The sequence below is a fragment of the Culex pipiens genome, chromosome 3 (assembly GCF_016801865.2).
Source record: "Culex pipiens pallens isolate TS chromosome 3, TS_CPP_V2, whole genome shotgun sequence".
NCBI lineage: Eukaryota > Metazoa > Arthropoda > Insecta > Diptera > Culicidae > Culex > Culex pipiens.
The window spans coordinates 19,701,093-19,723,274 of NC_068939.1; the positions used below are offsets into that span (position 1 = coordinate 19,701,093).

At 32.9% G+C, this 22,182-nt stretch overlaps 2 protein-coding genes across 9 annotated transcripts in view; both read left to right on the forward strand.

The window, feature by feature from the left end:
• LOC120412866 (60S ribosomal protein L28) overlaps window positions 1-22,182 on the forward strand; it is a 510,937-nt gene that overhangs the window by 233,903 nt on the left and 254,852 nt on the right. The gene's annotated exons all lie outside the window — the stretch shown is intronic.
• Window positions 1-22,182, forward strand: part of LOC120422922 (kazrin-like) — a 225,603-nt gene that overhangs the window by 97,581 nt on the left and 105,840 nt on the right. The window lies entirely within an intron of this gene.

Here is a 22,182-nt window from a genome sequence, read left to right on the forward strand (position 1 = left end):
GCTGAGATATCGACACTAGAAATTTGAGGGTTGTTAGGGTGAGACTTAAATAACTTAAATTTTCCTGTTTCTTTTTCTTTAAGCCGCTGTATCTCAGCAACCAAAGGTCCAATCTTCAATGTCTCTTAGACAATTTTATTGCAAATTTTCTGAACAGTTCAAAAAACTATGGCAAGTGTGACAGAGTGTGACAAAGGGGAGAGGGGGGGGGGGGTAATTGAAACTGTGACGTCACGCTAGACTATTTTGGCCGATTTTAGCGTGACATACTTTATGGATGACGCCTTTTGAATGGCTTAAAAGATGCGGGGTTTTGTCCCCTAAAACATATATTTTTTTTTTTTTATTAAAAAAACAAACTTTGGAAAAAATAAGTGCTGTGAAAAAAATATTATTAAAAAATCCACAACAAAATTCCTGTAACTATTTTTTTCTGAATAGTCCTCATGTTTGATAAAGTGCACCGCCACTAAAATTTATTTTTAACAGAAAAATTCCCGTTTTCCATTACTGAACATATTTTTTTTTTAAGTTCGAAATTCGAAGTAGCCTAAGAGACACTGGAAATTGGGCCTTTGGTTGCTAAAATAAAGTGAATAAATAAAAAAAGTGAAAAATTTGTGAAATTTATGACTGCCCGACAAAAATATTTTTTAAAATTTTTGAATATTGGAAATAGATCATAAAACTTCACAAATGAGCAATTCTTTACCAAAACCGGAAATGGATTTTATTTGATTTTTTTTATTTGGCTCAAATTTTGTGGGGGCCTTCCCTATGACCAAAGAAGCTATTTTGTGTCATTGGTTCACCCATAATAGTCTCCATACAATTTTGGCTGCTGTCCATACAAAAATGGTACGTACATATTCAAACAGCTGTAACTTTTGAATGAATTTTCTGATCAATTTGGTGTCTTCGGCAAAGTTGAGGGTATTGTTGAGGACTATTGAGAAAAAAATAGGTGCACGCTAAATTTTTTTTGCAGATTTTTTAATCAACTTTTTTTTCACAAAAACTCAATTTCCCAAAATACGTATTTTTTATTTTCGAGATTGTTTGATATGTGGGTAATTCTCCGCCAACTCACACAGCAGTTGCCCCGACCCCTCTTCGATTTGCGTGAAACTTTGTCCTAAGGCGTAACTTTTGTCCCTGATCACGAATCCGAGGTCCGTTTTTTGATATCTCGTGACGGAGGGGCGGTACGACCCCTTCCATTTTTGAACATGCGAAAAAAGAGGTGTTTTTCAATAATTTGCAGCCTGAAACGGTGATGAGATAGAAATTTTGTGTCAAAGGGACTTTTATGTAAAATTAGACGCCCGATTTGATGGCGTACTCAGAATTCCGAAAAAACGTATTTTTCATCGAAAAAAACACTAAAAAAGTTTTAAAAATTCTCCCATTTTCCGTTACTTGACTGTAAAAATTTTTGCAACATGTCATTTTATGGGAAATTTAATGTTCTTTTCGAATCTTCATTGACCCAGAAGGGTCATTTTTTCATTTAGAACAAAAATTTTCATTTTAAAATTTCGTGTTTTTTCTAACTTTGCAGGGTTATTTTTTAGAGTGTAACAATGTTCTACAAAATTGTAGAGCAAACAATTACAAAAAAATTTATATATAGACATAAGGGGTTTGCTTATAAACATCACGAGTTATCGCGATTTTACGAAAAAAAAGTTTTGAAAAAGTTGGTCGTCATCGATCATGGCCGTTCATGGTCACCCGCGACAGACACGGACGACGAAACAAAGAGAAACGCAAAAAGTAACTTTTTCAAAACTTTTTTTCGTAAAATCGCGATAACTCGTGATGTTTATAAGCAAACCCCTTATGTCTGTATATCAAAATTTTTGTAATTGTCTGCTCTACATTTTTGTAGAACATTGTTAAACTCTAAAAAATAACCCTACAAAGTTAAAAAAACACGAAATTTTAAAATGAAAAATTTTGTTCTAAATGAAAAAATGACCATTCTGGGTCAATGTAGATTCGAAAAGTACATTAAATTTCCCATAAAATGACATGTTCCAAAAAATTTTACAGTCGAGTAACGGAAAATGGGAGAATTTTTAAAACTTTTTTAGTGATTTTTTCGATGAAAAATACGTTTTTTCGGAATTCAGAGTACGCCATCAAATCGGGCGTCTAATTTTCCATAAAAGTCCCTTTGACACCAAATTTCTATCTCATCACCGTTTCAGGCTGCAAATTATTGAAAAACACCTCTTTTTTCGCATGTTCAAAAATGGAAGGTGTCGTACCGCCCTTCCGTCACGAGATATCAAAAAACGGACCTCGGATTCGTGATCAGGGACAAAAGTTACGCCTTAGGACAAAGTTTCATGCAAATCGAAGAGGGGTCGGGGCAACTTTTCCCGATTTCGTGTGAGTTGGTAGAGAATTACCTATGTTTTAGAGGACAAAAACTAGCAACGTTTGAGCCATAGAGAAACATGGTCAAAAAATCTGCCGCCGAGTTATGATTTTTTGAAAAAATAGTGATTTTTGGAAAAAATCGAAATTTCATGCAAAAACAAATTTGACGTAATTAGTTAATGTAAAATTGAATTTCCAATCGAAAAGTATTCTACAGATTTTTTTATAAAGGGCTTTGTTTTCAAGATATAACCACCGAAAGTTTGATTTTAGCGAAATATTTGCAGTTTTCCGATTTTAAAAAATAGTGACCATGAATGACCATTTCTAAAACTATTTTTTTTAAAGTTCAGAAAATTTGCTATAAAATTGTTAAAAAAGAAATTGCAGATTGGACCTCTGGTTGCTGAGATACAGCCGCTTTAAGAAAAAGAAACACGAAAATTTAAGTTTTCTTAGTCTCACCCAAACAACCCACCATTTTCTAATGTCGATATTTCAGCAACTAATGGTTCGATTTACAATGTTAAAATATAAAACATTCGTGAAATTTTCCGATCTTTTCAAAACAAAATTTGTAAACCAAGACCAACATTTTAAAAGGGCGTAATATTGAATGTTTGGCCCTTTTGAAAAGTTAGTCTTGATTAAATTTTTTTGAAAACATTGTTTTCGAAAATATCGGGTCGTATCAACAAAGTTCAGAAAAGCAAAATAAAGAGAATTTTCTCAGCTTTTCAAAAATATTTTTTCAAAAGTGGGCAATCATGTGCGCTAATTTAAAAAAACTTCTACCACTTTCAAAAAAAAAACATAAAAATTGCTTTAACTTGAAAACGGTGCACTTTATCAAAATTTCACCGAAGTACTTTTTGATTGCAAATTTGATTTTACATCGAAAAATTAAAGGAAAAATTTTTGGGACCAATATTTCGATTTAAAAAAATTACAGTACTGATTCAAAAATTCAAAACTCGGTCAAAGTTTTTTTGCACAACCTGGAAATTTCTGAAAAGTTGGCATTTGATGTCCCCTAAAATATATCAAAACAAAAAAAAAAGATTAAAAACAGTGTTTTTTTGCAAATCAAGTTATAGTGACAAAAAGTTAAATAAAAAATCACCTAATTTATTTTTCAGTGTAGTCCTTATCCATACCTACAACTTTGCCGAAGACACCAAATCAATCAAAGAATTCCTTCAAAAGAGACAGATTTTTGAATTTTCATACATCATTTGTGTATAGACAGCTGCCAAATTTGTGTGGAAAATTATATGGACAAACTAATTATGCAAAATGGCTTCTTTGGGCATACCGAAGGCCTCAAAAAAGTTTTAGCCAGATTAAAAAATACAAAAAAAAATCAAATGACCGAAATCTCAGAGAATTGCTCATATGATAAACTTAGTTATTATACCATATCAGCTTGTATTTGAACAAATCACGAACAAAGACTCATTTTTATATTTCTAGATTAAATTTTCAAAAGGTCCTATCTGCATAGGAAACCCATGAGGGATAGGTTGTTTTGAAAATTTAATCTAGATTTCTTCTATTTTATGTGCTTTCTTTACCATGTTTGTACACTAACAAGTAACAGGCATTATCTTTAAAAAAATATCGAAAAATTTATGATTTTTTCTCAAAATCGATCTTTAGTCAAACTGTCAATCGAAGAAAGTCTCCCATATGAAATTTCGTCAATTTTAAGTTAATTTTTAATTTCATTCTCGTCCATCCTGATAACATTCAGCTCGATATTATTGATTTTTACAGCAATCAGCAATTTCTGCCTCAATTTTCCACCCATTACCTGCGCGATGTGCGTATGTGTCTGGATGGGGTGAAATGGAAATGTCCTTTTCCCTCTTCCTACCCCTTTCCCAATTCACCCTTTTCCATTACGAAACGCGAGAGGCGTAAAAAAAAGTCCTTCCCCCAAACCAAACCGATCTCTCTAGCGGGAGCTTAATGCCACCTCCGGGCCCAACAGGGCCACGGGAAAATAATCGAATCAAAATCTCATTCATCCACTTTGCACCAAGAGTCTCACCCGGCCGTCGGTGACATTGCAACGATAGATGACATGATTTGTGCTGGGGGAGAAAAAAAAAAGGTTTTTACGGAAAATTTCTGTTTGCGCCCGGTTTTCACCTCTGATCTGGTGATTTTTCAAAAGGGTAAAAGGACATATTTTGGCTTTGACTTTGAAATGTTGAAGGAATTGAATATTCGAAAAGAGAACAGTAAATACTTTTGATGAATTCCCTAAAAGAAAACTGCAATGTATATATTTATTTTTTTCAAAAAAGTCATCACCCTGAAAACGCCGTTAGCAACATGGATGCTGTACGCGCTACGAAAAGAACGGATTTCCATGTTCTCGGCCCTGCCGTTTTTCCGACACAGTCAGTCAGAATGAGCGCAGTACTTTTCGAAAATTCGTTCTATGAAAAGCCCTTGCCCGATTCTTACCTGGCCAACGTGGAAATTGACGTGTTCGAGTGAAATAAATCTTTTCGCCACGGGCAAAGTGAGACGGTAAGCGCAGCTGCCTTCCTGTCACAGAACAAACTGTGACAGAAAATGCTCGTTGAAATCGACGGCGACACTGGGCCGAATTTTAATTGCGCCAGGGTTGTCACTAGTGATTTCCCGGGAATTTTCCAAAACAGGGAATTCTTATATTTTTTCCCAGTTTTCGCGCAATCGAAATTCTTATTAGGTGGCGGAAAAAAGGAACATTTGAATACTTAATAATCGATAGAATCTTTAAAGCATTTGACTTTTATCAGTATAATTTTGCTTACTGGGAAAATTTTTTAACAGATTAACAAAACTTAGTACCAAGTTTTGCTTAAAATATTTTCTATGTAATTTTCTTTTTTTTTCATAATTAACCATTCTCTCTTGAGTACTCGGTGTTGAATCAGGACTCGTTTCCGTTTCCGTTTGCCAGGTTTGCAGATATTTGATAATTTTAGCAGATAATTTTCAATTGCAGACTTTTTGCATACATTTCTGAAACATTTCTGAATCGATGTGCATACTTGAAGGCAATTGAAGGTATACATTTTAAAGTGGTTCATTGAACTCTAACTGGCTGATATGCTCCAAAATACCAATAGCTGACATGTATTTGACTTGGGATGCTCAAGTTTTTGTCGGATTGGGCTCATATTCGGGATTTAAGCTCCCCAGAGATAATCGAGTGCATATCTTTCGATCGTTTCAAAAACATCAGTAATAAAAATGATAATATCACATAAGAGAATGTTTACAGATTCTGTGTCAAAAAACATAATAATATTACCTCTAGAAATGTGTAATTTTTCAAAAAATTTAAATCAATACCTCAATGTATACTTATATGTAGGGCTAGTGAATTTTCACGGCAAAAAAATAAAAAAATTACGCGGCGTGCCAATTTCAAAACAATGGAATTTCACGGCAATTTCGCAGTTCTCTAAAATCTGCTTGAAATTTACGCAAAATTAGCAGTTAAGAAATGTCACTGAAAGTCACTTTTTCACTGTTGTTTAAGATACAAAATATAAGAACCACGACAGAAAAATATCTCAATTAAGTGATATTTTGCCGAATTTTCAAAAGCAGATTATATGATTCAGCTTACTTGTCTTATCGAGATTTTAGAAATCCAATTTGGTTAATAATTTTTTTAAATAAAGCACATTCTAATCAAAAACTTTACTAAATGTAGAATCAGTAAAATAAAAGAAATAAAATTTTGCTTTTTTGGGAAATTGGAGTATTTAAAAAAAGCTTAGGAAAAATTATATTTATAACAGCTTTTTCAAATAACAAATTCATAATATCATAAAATTATAAAAAATTTAAGAGTGCTTAAAGAATATTTTACAACATGTATTGTATTTTAAGTAATATTGAATTAAAAAAACTTCAATTATAATCAAAATATTATTTTCTTTTTTATACTTTCCTAGCATGTTATGAAATTTGTTCATCGCTATTTTACTAAATTTTAAAAGGGTAATTCTCTACCAACTCACACGAAATCGGGAAAAGTTGACCGACCCCTCTTCGATTTGCGTGAAACTTTGTCCTAAGGGGTAACTTTTGTCCCTGATCACGAATCCGAGGTCCGTTTTTTGATATCTCGTGACGGAGGGGTGGTACGACCCCTTCCATTTTTGAACATGTGAAAAAAGAGGTGTTTTTCAATAATTTGCAGCCTGAAACGGTGATGAGATAGAAATTTGGTGTCAAAGGGACTTTTATGTAAAATTAGACGCCCGATTTGATGGCGTACTCAGAATTCCGAAAAAACGTATTTTTCATTGAAAAAAACACTAAAAAAGTTTTAAAAATTCTCCCATTTTCCGTTACCTGACTGTAAAAATTTTTGGAACATGTCATTTTAAGGGAAATTTAATGTACTTTTCGAATCTACATTGACCCAGAAGGGTCATTTTTTCATTTAGAACAAAATTTTTCATTTTAAAATTTCGTGTTTTTTCTAACTTTGCAGGGTTATTTTTTAGAGTGTAACAATGTTCTACAAAGTTGTAGAGCAGACAATTACAAATTTTTTGATATATAGATATAAGTGGTTTGCTTATAAACATCACGAGTTATCGCGATTTGACGAAAAAAATTTTTGAAAAAGTTACTTTTTGCGTTTCTCTTTGTTTCGTCGTCCGTGTCTGTAGCGGGTGACGATGAACGGCCATGATCGACGGCGACCAACTTTTTCAAAACTTTTTTTCGTAGAATCGCGATAACTCGTGATGGTTATAAGCAAACCTCTTATGTTTATATATCAAAATTTTTTTAATTGTCTGCTCTACAACTTTGTACAACATTTTTACACTCTAAAAAATAACCCTGCAAAGTTAGAAAAACACGAAATTTTAAAATGAAAAATTTTGTTCTAAATGAAAAAATGACCCTTCTGGGTCAATGTAGATTCGAAAAGTACATTAAATTTCCCTTAAAATGACATGTTCCAAAAATTTTTACAGTCAAGTAACGAAAAATGGGAGAATTTTTAGAACTTTTTTAGTGTTTTTTTCGATGAAAAATACGTTTTTTCGGAATTCTGAGTACGCCATCAAATCGGGCGTCTAATTTTACATAAAAGTCCCTTTGACACCAAATTTCTATCTCATCACCTTTTCAGGCTGCAAATTATTGAAAAACACCTTTTTTTTCGCATGTTCAAAAATGGAAGGGGTCGTACCACCCCTCCGTCACGAGATATCAAAAAACGGACCTCGGATTCGTGATCAGGGACAAAAGTTACCCCTTAGGACAAAGTTTCACGCAAATCGAAGAGAGGTCGGGGCAACTGCTGTGTGAGTTGGCGGAGAATTACCCAAAAAAGAAATTAAAATTGCTCAAACTGCTCTGTGCTTTGTTGCATTGCAGTTTTAAATGACGTTCTCTCGCATTATTGGTTTAAATTTGTGTATAATAAAAAAATGTTCATGTGTCATAGCATGCTTCAAACTTCATATTGTATTATCCATGGCATGTTAGAAATAAAGCTTTTAATGCTGGAGGTTTTCAATCAATAATCTGCATTGTATTTAAACCAGTAATTCTCAACCGGTGAGGAATTCCCCCCTGGGGGGGGGGGGGGAATTTGGTCATTCTAGGGGGGGAATGAGGGTTCAATAGAAATTCAATGTCTTAAATCACAATATTCGCAATTTTCAGTTTCTTTGATTAGTAATAACAACATTTGTTTTTTTCCCAAAACATAATTAATGAAGTTTCAATTTCTGTGAATTTTGACATTTCTTGAAACAATAAAATGAATTTTTTATTATTTCTCAGGCATTTGAATTTTTTTTTTTAACACAAGAGCAGTTCTCTACGGAATCGGTATTTTTTCTTTAATTTTAATTTTTGTATTTTTTAATCCGGCTGAAACTTTTTTTGGTGCCTTGGGTATGCCCAAAGAAGCCATTTTGCATCATTAGTTCGTTCATATAATTTTCCATACAAATTTGGCAGCTGTCCATACAAAAATGATATGTGAAAATTCAAAAATCTGTATCTTTTGAAGGAATTTTTTGATTGATTTGGTGTCTTCGGCAAAGTTGAAGGTATGGTTATGGACTACACTGAAAAAAAATGATACACGGTAAAAAATTTTTTGGTGATTTTTAATTTAACTTTTTGTCACTAAAATTTGATTTGCAAAAAAACACTATTTTTATTTTTTTTTATTTTTTGATATGTTTTAGAGGACATAAAATGTCAACTTTTCAGAAATTTCCAGAATGGGCAAAAAATCTTTGACCGAGTTATGATTTTTTGAATCAATACAGATTTTTTCAAAAAATCGTAATATTGGTCGCAAAAATTTTCGACTTCATTTTTCGATGTAAAATTGAATTTGCAATCAAAAAGTATTTTAGTGAATTTTTGATAAAGTGCACCGTTTTCAAGTTATAACCATTTTTAGGTAACTTTTTTGAAAATAGTCGCAGTTTTTCATTTTTTACAATTAGTGCCCATGTTTGCCCACCTTTGAAAAAAATATTTTCGAAAAGCTGAGAAAATTCTCTGTATTTTGCTTTATTGAACTTTGTTGATACGACCTTTAGTTGCTGAGATATTGCCATGCAAAGGTTAAAAAACAAGAAAATTGATGTTTTCTAAGTCTCACCCAAACAACCCACCATTTTCTAATGTCGATATCTCAGCAACTATAGGTCCGATTTACAATGTTAAAACATGAAACATTCGTAAAATTTTCCGATCTTTTCGAAAAAAATATTTTCAAAAATTTAAAATCAAGACTAACATTTTAAACGGGCCAAACTTTAAATATTATGCCCATTTGAAATGTTTGTCTTGATTTCAAATTTTTGAAAATATTTTTTTCGAAAAGATCGGAAAATTTCACGAATGTTTCATATTTTCTCATTGTAAATCGGACCATTAATTGCTGAGATATCGACATTAGAAAATGGTGGGTTGTTTGGGTGAAACTAAGAAAACATCAATTTTCCTGTTTTTTAACCTTTGCATGGCAATATTTCAGCAATTATGGGTCGTATCAACAAAGTTCAATAAAGCAAAATATAGAGAATTTTCTCAGCTTTTCAAAACTATTTTTTTCAAAGGTGGGCAAACATGGGCACTAATATTAAAAAATAAAAAACTGCGACTATTTTCAAAAAAGTTACCTAAAAATTGTTATAACTTGAAAACGGTGCACTTTATCAAAAATTCACTTAAGTAATTTTTGATTGCAAATTCAATTTTACATCGAAAAATGAAGTTGAAAAATTTTTGCGACCAATATTTCGATTTTTTGAAAAAATCAGTATTGATTCAAAAAATCATAACTCGGTCAAAGATTTTTTGCCCATTCTGGAAATTTCTGAAAAGTTTGCATTTTATGTCCTCTAAAACATATCAAAAAATAAAAAAAATTAAAAATAGTGTTTTTTTGCAAATCAAGTTTTAATGACAAAAAGTTAAATTAAAAATCACCAAAATTTTTTTTACCGTGTATCATTTTTTTTCAGTGTAGTCCATATCCATACCTACAACTTTGCCGAAGACACCAAATCGATCAAAAAATTCCTTCAAAAGATACAGATTTTTGAATTTTCACATATCATTTTTGTATGGACAGCTGCCAAATTTGTATGGAAAATTATATGAACGAACTAATGATGCAAAATGGCTTCTTTGGGCATACCGAAGGCACCAAAAAAGTTTCAGCCGGATTAAAAAATACAAAAAAAATCTAATGACCGAAATCTCAGAGAATTGCTCACAAGCAGATTTTATTCAGACAGATTTTTTTTTGCTGGTTTCTGTGAGATTTTTGTACACTTTTCAATAAGAACAATGTTTTGGAAAATAGTTTAGAGTAATCTGTCTTCTGCCGCAGATAATTATTAATTTTATTTAATATTTGTATTTATTTATTGTAATTTAAACGAAAAGTAGCCTAGAATAGTGGCTTTTCTTGTTCAAGAAAAATTGATCAAATAAACAAACAATCAACAAAATCAAACCTGCGTTGTTTATAAGTTTTTTTTTTAATTAATATAAAACGTTTTCAATTACCTACTATAGTTTTTTGCGTAATCTACACATTAATTTGTTATAAAATTGTAACATTTTTGCAAACCTAAAAAAGATGTAATTATATTTCGTCAGTTGTGTGCTATCTTGTGACAACGACCATTTAGTACTTTTCGAGAAAATCGATTTTTAAAGTTTGATGATAAATATTTTCAAAACTATGAATGGTAGAACCAAAATTTTTGAAGCAATCGGTTCGTATACACCCAAAGGAAAAATATATCTCAAAATCTGCAACATTGGATTTACTGCAGAAAATGTCACATTTTATAACATTTTTTGCAGCAAGCCCGTAGATCATTTTTGCCCGCGTGTAAACATGTCAGCGATCTGCAGTTCTCACCAATACATATAATGCTGGCCCGTCCCCGAGCAACACTCCAAAGAGAAGCATATGTTGGTGCTCTTTCACTCACTTTTCATCAAGTGTCCATGGCGCGGTGGTAGCGTGTCGGATCAATAACCAAGAAGTTGGTGGTTCTATCCTCGTTCTGCTAAGTGTTTTTTTTGTGAAATACGACCAAAAAGCCGTCGGTAATGTCGATAATTGTCGGTAACGGGCAAAAATGTCATACCCCTATATCGCAAAAAATGCATGAGGACAGATTTCATGCAGATTCTGATATACTTTCATTCCGCCATGCATCACAATCATGCGACTGCCAGTTGGGTGTACTATCGCTTAACAAACGCTCCAAGTTTCAACTAATTTGGTTACACCAGTTAAAAGATACAGTAAATAATGTAAACCAAAATCTGAAAAGCACGTGTCACAAGTGTGTTTCGAAAGTAAAATTGTACTACGTGTCACAAGTGTGCACAGAATTCCCATACAAACTAAAATATGCTTAAATCAATAGATTAACCGACTAAATCAGTATATTTTCAAAAACAAAAGGTTGCATTGCCTTTATAAAGTATGTGTGTACATAAATTTGTGAAAAACAAGAAAAATTTTCCGTATTTTCCAACAACATGTATGACGTGTCACAAGTGTGCACGATCATTTTGATGATAAATTGGTCTATATCACAAGTGTGCATTGCGATATCCGGGAAACGGAAGCGAGTTTCCAAAATCGGGTTAAAGCATCTTGTAGTGTTTGTTAAGTATAGCAAAATGTCATCATTTTCGACCAAAATGGTCTATGTCACAAGATAGCACACAGCTGACGATTTGTTTATTGATACCAGTATATTAAAAAAGGGGGGGGGGGGGAATGAAGTCCTTGCAAATCAGTCAAGGGAGTAATGGATCGCAAAAGGTTGAGAACTTCTGATTTAAACATTTTAATAAACAATAAGTCCAAAAATGAGTTCCAAAATGACTGTTAAAAATCTTGTGGATTGTATGAATTAAAAAAACAATTTTTAATACACTGAGGAGCAATTTGACAGTAAAATTTTTCGAGATTCGCGGTATTTATCAAATTTCACGGCCAAGGGCAAATTTCACGGATTACGCGGTTTCCGCGAAATCGCGAAAAATAACTAGCCCTACTTATAAGTATATAAGTTAAATATGATAAGCTTATGGTACTTTATTGCTTGTCAAATTTTTTTTTCACGGCTTCCCAATGAGATTTTTTTTGATTTTAAGATGGATTTTAAGAATCAAAGAAATAAGGCAAACTTTTTATGTTCAGAACAGTCTTTTTAATAAAAGCACAGTAATTTACTTCCTGCTGTTACTAGTTTTTTTTTTTTTCTTTGTTTTTATGTACACAAACATTAAACCAATTGTTCAAGCAAAATCCAGTCCCTCTTAAGGCATGATTCAACGCTCTTTTGCCACAGCATAATTTCTCCTCTTCCCAAACGGTCCCAAATCATGCAAATGACACAAACTTCAGCACACAGTTTCATTCGCCACCTAAGCCCTCGAGGCGCTCACGCCCGAACAAACGTCCTTCGCACATGCAGTTGCATCCAAAAATGCAATTACATTCATTATAAATCTGCTGCAGGATGTTCCGGTGCTGCTGCTGCAGTTCACAACTCGTTCGTTTCACTGGATGGTGTTGCGAGCGTGACCAAACGTGTATACCTTGTGTAACAACGTTAAGGCCCCTTCTCCCCCCTGCTCTGGTGCTCGAAAATTGGGCCAATTTACACCGAAATGATGCTGCCTGTTCGGGATTGAACATTTGCAGTACAGCGATGGAAAAGTATTAAGAATTTGTATATGATTTGGTGTTCTCTCATCGCCGATCTTCCTCCTCGAAACACATGTAACTTTCGTGTTTGATGACAATAAATAAATTCCTCGTGTAAAACATTTCCCTCAGGACCTTCCTGCCGTGCTTTTGGTGTAAATTCCTCGACGTTCCTCGCCAACGAGCGCCGTCAGCATTCCAGAGTCTTTGAATAACGACTAGCCGCATTTTACCAGCGAAGGGCCTCCTCTTAAGAGAAACACAAAATTCCCATCTCTTGATGTCCCTCGGACTACAAAGGACAACATATTTACATAAAACCCTTACCCAAAGACGACGCAGATGACGCACATCTCCAAGTAGGGGATCCGTTTTTGGGGTCGATCAACGGGTTGGATTCCACGCAGTGCTGCTGGAATGCCTCGCTGGACTCCACTGCTGTTACCAAGAGAGGTTTGAGGACCAGAATTACGCAATCACCAGCATCAAACACATATTTCAAAAGGACCAGGACTTCTTGGTATGCACTTGTATCTTAGTATTGATGGACTGCCTTGCTACTCATGATTACTCCGTTCAAAAGCATCGCTCCTGCCCTGCTTGAAGCAGCCCTTCAAGTGCAAATCAGCAGTTACAGACCCTCCTTTTCGCAATGATACGATTGTTGTTGGCTTCGCAGATACAAGACGTAGCCCCACAAAGACATTACGACGTCAGTGCTGCTGGAACCAGATATCACAGCTTCCGCCCAGCAGCTTCATCCGGCAGTCAAAGTGTTCCTGCCTTCAACAACACCGAGGGGACGATCGATGGTGATGGTTGTGCAATGGCGGCGTAACGATTTAATTTATATGTAAATTTCATCAATTGAGGTGCTAACCAGAAAGCGACTGCACAGATTTCAGTCCATTACGTAGATGGCAGATAAGCATACGGACGCTGGGAGACAGATGGAAGCAGTATTCACTTCTAGATTGGATGGAAAATGGACAGGAAATTGGCAAATGGATCAATGAACCAACTGAAGAAAATTAACTGTTATGTTTTCAAATTTGAAGTCATCCAAACTCGAAACCGCAAAATTATGTGAAAATAACATTTTCCAAGATTAGAGCAGTTTTAGAGCTTTCATAAATTTGGAAGAGTTGGTTGATTTTGTCAATAAGAATGGTTCACATTTCAGATGTTGTGAAAATCTATTTTTCAAAAAATATTTTTGGGTCTGTTTTTTTCATCTAGAATATTTCACACATTGCACCAAATTCTCCACCATTGCAAATAATATCTGCACACCAAATATTTGCACACTTGAAATCCTACCCCTTCTCCCCCCCGCTCGCCTATAGTGGTGCGTGTCTCGACTGAGCTTTGATGCTTTCGAACACTTTAGAACAGTTTCAAACAGGGGAGTGTGTCTTAGATAGTTTTTTTCTGCTGTAGTTTGAGGTGTGCACTTTTTTGGAGAGCTTTTTACAACTTTCACGATTGTTGCAAAATCTCTAAAATCAGCAATATGGTTGGGCATGTCAATTAATTACCTATACCAAGTTGATTGAAAAAATAAACACGTTATAAAGGATACCTTGAAAATTTTCTCAACGTTTTGCAAAATACATAGATTTTTTTATTTCAAAAGGGTCAAATAATTCGATTTATGCCTTTTTCAAATGTAAGTCGTAGTTTGAAAATTCAGAAAATTCTTCTTTTTAAGATTGCAAAAATGTAATCAACAGTTTCCAAGATATCATGGATTTGTAATTACGGGCCAAATGGGTAGCACTTAGAAAAACTATTTTTTTCGTTTTTAAATTCTTTGCATGGCCATATCTCAGCAGAAAAAAATTAAATCTCAGCTTTTCAAATACTTTTTCAGAGTTGTACGAGGATAAAGCAGCGAGAAGTTAAATTTTAATACTCTTTGGATAAACACTATTTAAAAATAAACATAAAAATTACAATTTTCTTAAATTTTTTTAACGGAAGATGGCTTGAATTCGAAAACGGTGCATTTTCTCAAACATTTACAAAAGTTCTTTTCAATTCTAAATTTAAATCCAGAGTTTTTTTTTAAAAAAAAAGGTCCTATAAGCTATTGTGTTTAATATGTTTAACGGACCTTTTTTTTTTTAAACTGTTTAAAAAAAAACATCTGCTTGTTTTCACATTTTCTGCATAAAATGATACCATTGGCCGGGACCGTGGTGTAGGGGTAAGCGTGATTGCCTCTCACCCAGTCGGCCTGGGTTCGATCCCAGACGGTCCCGGTGGCATTTTTCGAGACGAGATTTGTCTGATCACGCCTTCCGTCGGACGGGAAGTAAATGTTGGCCCCGGACTAACCTAAAGGTTAGGTCGTTAGCTCAGTCCAGGTGTTGGAGTCGTCTCCCTGGGTCCTGTCTCGGTGGAGTCGCTGGAAGGCAGTTGGAATCACAATCCAAAGGTCGTCAGTTCGAATCCCGGGGTGGATGGAAGCTAAGTTGTAAAAAGAGGTTTGCAATTGCCTCAACAATCAAGCCTTCAAACACCTAGTTTCAAGTAGGAATCTCGCAATCGAGAACGCCAAGGCAATGCTGTAGAGCGAATAATTTGATTTGATTTTTTTTTTTGATACCATTATTATTTAAATTGTACACAGCAAAAATCCGATGGAAAAATCTCATGCAAAAGCATGCACATCACCTTCGTCAAAATAAACACTTAATATTACACACTGCATTTACATTTTTTGCAAGCACAAAAAAAATTGCAACCGACGGGATTCAAACCCAGCACCAACAGTAGGACTGGCGCCTTAGCCCACTCGGGCATTAGAACGATGAAAAGTTGACATTTCGGTCAAGTAGGTTTCCCATACTGATGAGCTACATATTTCAGGGTGAAAAATCACATAAAATTGCATAAAATAATGCAATATTTATTTTACACCCAGGCCTTTTATACGCAGCTGGATTACTACTTTTTTAGCTGTGTAAAAAATGCGTATAGTCATAGTCTGGGACACTAGAAAAATTGCTGCATACTTCTTTTTACATAAAATATAGGAAATGTTAGTAAAAAACACAACCAAAGTTGACCCCTAAAAAAAATGACATTTTTTTAACATTGGCAAAGTCACATTCAACAAATAAAACTACCAACTCATAAATTTTCTAAAATTTTAAGAGTTCTTCTTTCTATTGCTTTTTAAAGATCAAAAATTGGTTGAAAAATGGATTTTAGGCGTTTTTTTTAGAATCGAAGCCCGTCTAAAGGCGGGGTTGGGTTGTAGAGGGTTAAGTTCAATTTTCGGGTGATTTTAAAGCCTTTCCTCAGTGAGAAAGGCAAAAAACAATTTTTACGTTACATCAAAATAAAGCTTGATCTTTGATCCGTCATCTCCCATCCTCGACCAAGGCTGAGAAAGAAAAACCTGAAATTTCATTTGTAATGGCCTTTATTAAATTCCTGAAATATACGTTTGAAAATCTGAGAAAAATGTCCTGCAATCGTCAACAGGGGTGATATCGAGTGATATTTTATTTTTAGGTCTTTGGAAAAAGGACAATTATGTTCTTGAGATTTAGTCTAGCAAGAAATCAATTTCTTTTATCATTCAATTTCAAGGTTGATTTTATGTTATGGTTGAATTCTGGTTGGATTTTTGTTGCGATTGCAAATTTTAGTTAAAGTGTTATTTTCGTTTTCATGGTGATTCGAAGAAACAGTTACCAAATTACGGCAAATTAATTTCAAAACTTATTATATCTTTGAAATTTACTGCATAATCGTCAAATCCTTCGTATACATAAAACAAACAAAATTAAACCCATTTAAAGTCCAAAATGCGCTTCGCTTTTTTTTTAGAAAATTTAGATATTTTTTAATTATTTCGAATTATTATATAAAAAAATGTTTTTTTTTAATAATACGTTTTTGCTTCAAGGCAACCATTTTTTAAAGATAATTTATTTTTTCTTTAAAAAGAATTCAGAAATGATCAGAATATCGGTTCCGTGTGTCGCTAAGGAATGGCTTTAGAATCACTGGAATTTGAATATCTAAAATAAACGAAAGATATTAAGGTAGCTAATGATAAAATTATCGAAAGTTCTATCGTTATCGTTATTCCGATAATTCTATATAATATATATAATTTTATCGGCATTAACAGACGATAACTTATATCTAGGGTTAGTGAAATTTCACGATTTCGCGGACAGCGTGAAATCCGCGAAATTTGGCATTTTCCGCGAAATCCCGTGAAATTTTTTGTTTGTGTGAAACTGTAACAATTTTTCATTATTTATATTTTATCAAATTTAAATAGGAATAAAAATAATCTTAAGAACTACTGTAGAATTAAGCGAGGGAATACCCTTGTTCAATACTAATAAAGGGTTAGTGAATTTTGACGATTTCGCGATATGTGTGAAATTCTTGAAATTTATCAATTTTCTCAAATCTTTTTTTTTCAAATAACATAATAAATATTTCAACCATAAAGACTATTTAAGTAAACTTTATTAGTTTTCAATTGAAAAGCTTGATATGAACCATTTAAAGAATTGTTATGATTTTTTAGTTTTCTAGAAACTTACTAAATTTAGTAATATTTTCATTCGCTGTAGTAAAAATTTTACTACTATTTTATTTGAAAGGTATAATTATCAATTGCAAAAGAAATTAAAAGAATCAAACTTTGTTATATTCAAAAAAAAAATAAAGAGATTTTTTTTATTTTATATCTCGGAAATTACCTGTTTAAAATATTACAGATTTTCCTGTCCTGTTTAATTTTAACGATATTTGATTATTTAGGATGAAAGTGAAAGTTAAAAAAACTCCTTTTTCTTGTTTTCTGGCCTCATTTTGAATTAAAATTTTGATTTCGTTACAAATTTTATTATTTTTGCCTATTGATTTTAAATTTAGTTTTTAAAAAGAGAGATGAAAACATTAAAAATTATTTTGAATGGGCTAAATGTCACAGAAAATTCAATTTATTTGACTCATTTTGGCTGGACAAGATTGTTAAATTTTGCTTTGATATGAATTTTAATAAAATGTAAACTGATAAAACGGAAGCAAATCAGCAAAAACTTTTTAGCTATTTTAGTCGAATATTAAAAAAAAACGCAATTCAATAAATGAAAATACGCATGCCCTTTTATTTAATAACATTTTTCACGTTCCGCGAAATTTGCGTGAAATTTTGTGTTTTGAAATTGAGGTCCCCGTGAAATTTGCTATTTTCGAGCGTGAAAAATCACTAAGCCTACTTATATCTAATATATTTTGAATAGAATTTTTGCTTGCATTTTTTCTGTTTTAGAGTTTTTTAAATGAATTACTCAAATTTTCACAAAATACCATATTTTCTCGACAATACCCAAATTTTCATAATTCGCAACATGGGTATCAAACGAAGCGAAATTTGACCTGCATTTTCACTTTTTTAGAGTTTTTTGAAAAAAGTTTTTTCTCGAAAATACTCCATTTTTATAATTTGTAATACGGGTATCAAACGAAGCGAAATTTTGCTTGCATTTTCTCATATTAAGAGTTTTTTGAATGAAATACTCAAATTTTCACAAAATACCGTTTTTTTAACCAGCATTTTCACTGTTTTAGCGTATTGAATGAAGTACTCAAAAAAATCTAAAACAGTGAATGCAAGCAAAATTTTAAATTGTTCGTCACCCATATTGCGCATTATCAAAAATTGAATATTTTCGAAAAAATCCGGTAAAAAAAAAACTCTAAAACAGTATAAAGTTAATTTATTGCGAATTTTAAAAAAATTAGTATTTTCGAGAAAATACGGTATTTTGAGAATTTTATTATTTCTTTAAAAAAAACTCTAAAACAGTATAAAATTCATGCAAAATTCCAAATCGTTTGATACCCATACTACGAATTAAAAAAATTTAAGTATTTTTGAGAAAATACTGTATTTTAAGAAAATTTTAGTATTTTATTCGACAAACTATACAACAGTAAAAATGCAAGCAAAATTTCAAATCGTTTGAAATCCAAATTGTGAATTATAGAAATTTTAGTATTTCGAGAAAATACGGTATTTTGTGAAAATTTTATTATTTCATTAAAAAACTCTAAAACAGTATAAAATTCATGCAAAATTCCAAATCGTTTGATACCTATATTACGAATTATAAAAATTTGAGTATTTTTGAAAAATACTGTATTTTAAGAAAATTTTAGTATTTTATTCGACAAACTATACAACAGTGAAAATGCAAGCAAAATTTCGAATCGTTTGATATCCAAATTGTGAATAATAGAAATTTTAGTATTTCGAGAAAATACGGTATTTTGTGAAAATTTTAAAATTGCATACAAAAAACTCTAAAACATTGAAGATGCATGCAAAATTTCGAATCGTTTGATACCTATATTGCGAATTACAAAAATTTTAGTATTTTCGAAAAAAAATGGTGTTTTGTGAATAATGATACTTATATAGCAAATTATGAAAATTTGGGTATTTTCAAAAAAATACGGTATTTTGTGATTTTTTTGTAATTATGCTTTGAAACTTACTACATTATCAAAAATATATTCTAAGCAAATGCATTGAAAATTTTACATGAAGTTGATGGATTAAGCCAATTTCAGAAAGATTTAAAAAATGAGTTATCGTCCGTTATCGGTGATAAGATCATCGTCTATAGAATTATCGGAATAACGATAACGATAGATTATCGTTATCATCCCGACGATAACGATAACCATTATCGTTATCGTAAGACGATAAAGTTATCGACGATAATTCTATCGACTAACAATCTTGCGAGATAATATAGAAGTTTAAACTTGCCTTTTCATCGTCCATTATAGGGCTTAATTTCATGCACGAGAAGGAGGTTTATCGTGAATCTTACGAAAATTCATTTCAAAGTCCTTAAAAAACTAGCATTTTCGTGTATCGTACTACTTTTCGTCATGACTTAGATGGTCATTGACGCGTTTGACACACGTACAAGCCTGACTACCGTAAAAATAAAAAGTAATCAGAAGATCACGAGGAAAGCTTTGAAATAAAGTATAGATATTGAGCAGTTCTCTCAGATTTCGGTCATTCGATTTTTTTTGTATTTTTTAATCCGACTGAAACTTTTTTTGGTGCCTTCGGTATGCCCCAAGGAGCCATTTTGCATCATTAGTTTGTCCATATAATTTTCCATACAAATTTGGCAGCTGGCCATACAAAAATGATGTATGAAAATTCAAAAATCTGTATCTTTTGAAGGAATTTTTTGATCGATTTGGTGTCTTGGGCAAAGCTGTAGGTATGGATATGGACTACACTGGAAAAAAATGATACACGGTAAAAAAATTTTTGGTGATTTTTATTTAAGTTTTTGTCACTAAAACTTGATCTGCAAAAAAACACTATTTTTAATTTTTTAATTTTTTGATATGTTTTAGAGGACATCAAATGCCAACTTTTCAGAAATTTCCAGGTTGTGCAAAAAATCTTTGAGCGAGTTATGAATTTTTGAATCAATACTGATTTTTTCAAAAAATCGAAAAATTGGTCGTAAAAAAAATTGTTTTTTGGATGTAAATTTAAATTTGCAATTAAAAAGTACTTAAGTGAAATTTTGATATAGTGCACCGTTTTCAAGTTAAATCCATTTTTAGGTGACTTTTTTGAAAATAGTCAAAGTTTTTCCTTTTTAAAAATAAGTGCACATGTTTGCCCAGTTTTGAAAAAAAAATTTATTGAATAGCTGAGAAAATTCTCTATATTTTGCACTTTTGAAATTTGTTGATACGACCCTTAGTTGCTGAGATATTGCCATGCAAAGGTTTAAAATCAGGAAAATTGATGTTTTCTAAGTCCCACCCTAACAACACACCATTTTCTAATGTCGATATCTCAGCAACTAATGGTCCGATTTTCAATAATTAGTTTTTTCAAAACTTTTTTTCGTAAAATCGCGATAACTCGTGATGTATATGAGCAAACCCCTTATGTCTATATATCAAAATTTTTGTAATTGTCTGTTCTACAACTTTGTAGAACATTGTTACACTCTAAAAAATAACCCTGCAAAGTTAGAAAAAACACGAAATTTTAAAATGAAAAATTTTGTTCTAAATGAAAAAATGACCCTTCTGGGTCAATGTAGATTCGAAAAGTACATTAAATTTCCCATAAAATGACAGGTCCAAAAAATTTTACAGTCGAGTAACGGAAAATGGGAGAATTTTTAAAACTTTTTTAGTGTTTTTTTCGATGAAAAATACGTTTTTTCGGAATTCTGAGTACGCCATCAAATCGAGCGTCTAATTTTACATAAAAGTCCCTTTGACACCAAATTTCTATCTCATCACCGTTTCTGGCTGTAAATTATTGAAAAACACCTCTTTTTTCGCATGTTCAAAAATGGAAGGGGTCGTACCGTCCCTCCGTCACGAGATATCAAAAAACGGACCTCGGATTCGTGATCAGGGACAAAAGTTACCCCTTAGGACAAAGTTTCACGCAAATCAAAGAGGGGTCGGGGCAACTGCTGTGTGAGTTGGCGGTTAATTACCCACATATCAAAAAAAATTAAAATATTTTTTTTTTTGCAAATTAGGTTTTAGTTACAAAAAGTTTAATAAAATATCACCAAATTTTCTTTTTTATCCGTGTATTATTTTTTTTCAGTGTAGTCCATATCCATACCTAAAACTTTGCCGAAGACACCAAATCGATCAAAAAATTCCTTCAAAAGATACAGATTTGAATTTTTCTACATCATTGTTGTATGGCCAGCTGCCAAATTTGTATGGAAAATTATATGGACAAACTAATGATGCAAAGTGGCTTTTTTGGGCATACCGAAGGCAGTCGGATTAAAAAATACAAAAATTAAAATTTAAGAAAAAAGACCGATTTCGTAGAGAATCGCTCTATTTTCTTATTTAACCATTTTCAACTTTATTGTACTTTTTTTCAACAAATGTATACGTGTTGTGTATGTAAAGTTGACCAATTTGGAAAATCCAGGATTTATTTATTATCTATCGAAACGTTGCCAACGGCAATACCTGCCCACCAGATGAATGGGCTATAGTTAAACAGCCATTCGCTCTATTTCCCCGATAACAACCTGCTAGTGAGACCCCGCAGGCCAACGGTGTCTTCCGGTCCAACGGACATCACTAAATCCAACGACCCACCAACCACGAACATCAGCCCTCGAAGGCCCTCCCATTCAACTTCGTTCCACTCCAACGGACGAACGATTCGCTCTCAGATCCCAATAATTGCACTACAAATGGAGCAAAATTAGCATTAATTAGGTCGTCACACCAGTAGTTTCCTGAGTTATGGCCGAAACGAGAATGGCCTCTGCCGGAGGACCCATTCGAGCGGACCGAAAAACGGACCGATGTTTGTCCGAGAGGAAGAAAATGGCTCCGGTTGTTCAAATAACGACCTGCCCCCGAAATTAACGTCACGAGAGAAAGGTGCGGACAATTTTCCGGCCAGCACGATTAAGCATAATGGCGAGTGTTTAACACGAAATGGCCTCCCAATTTGTGGTAAC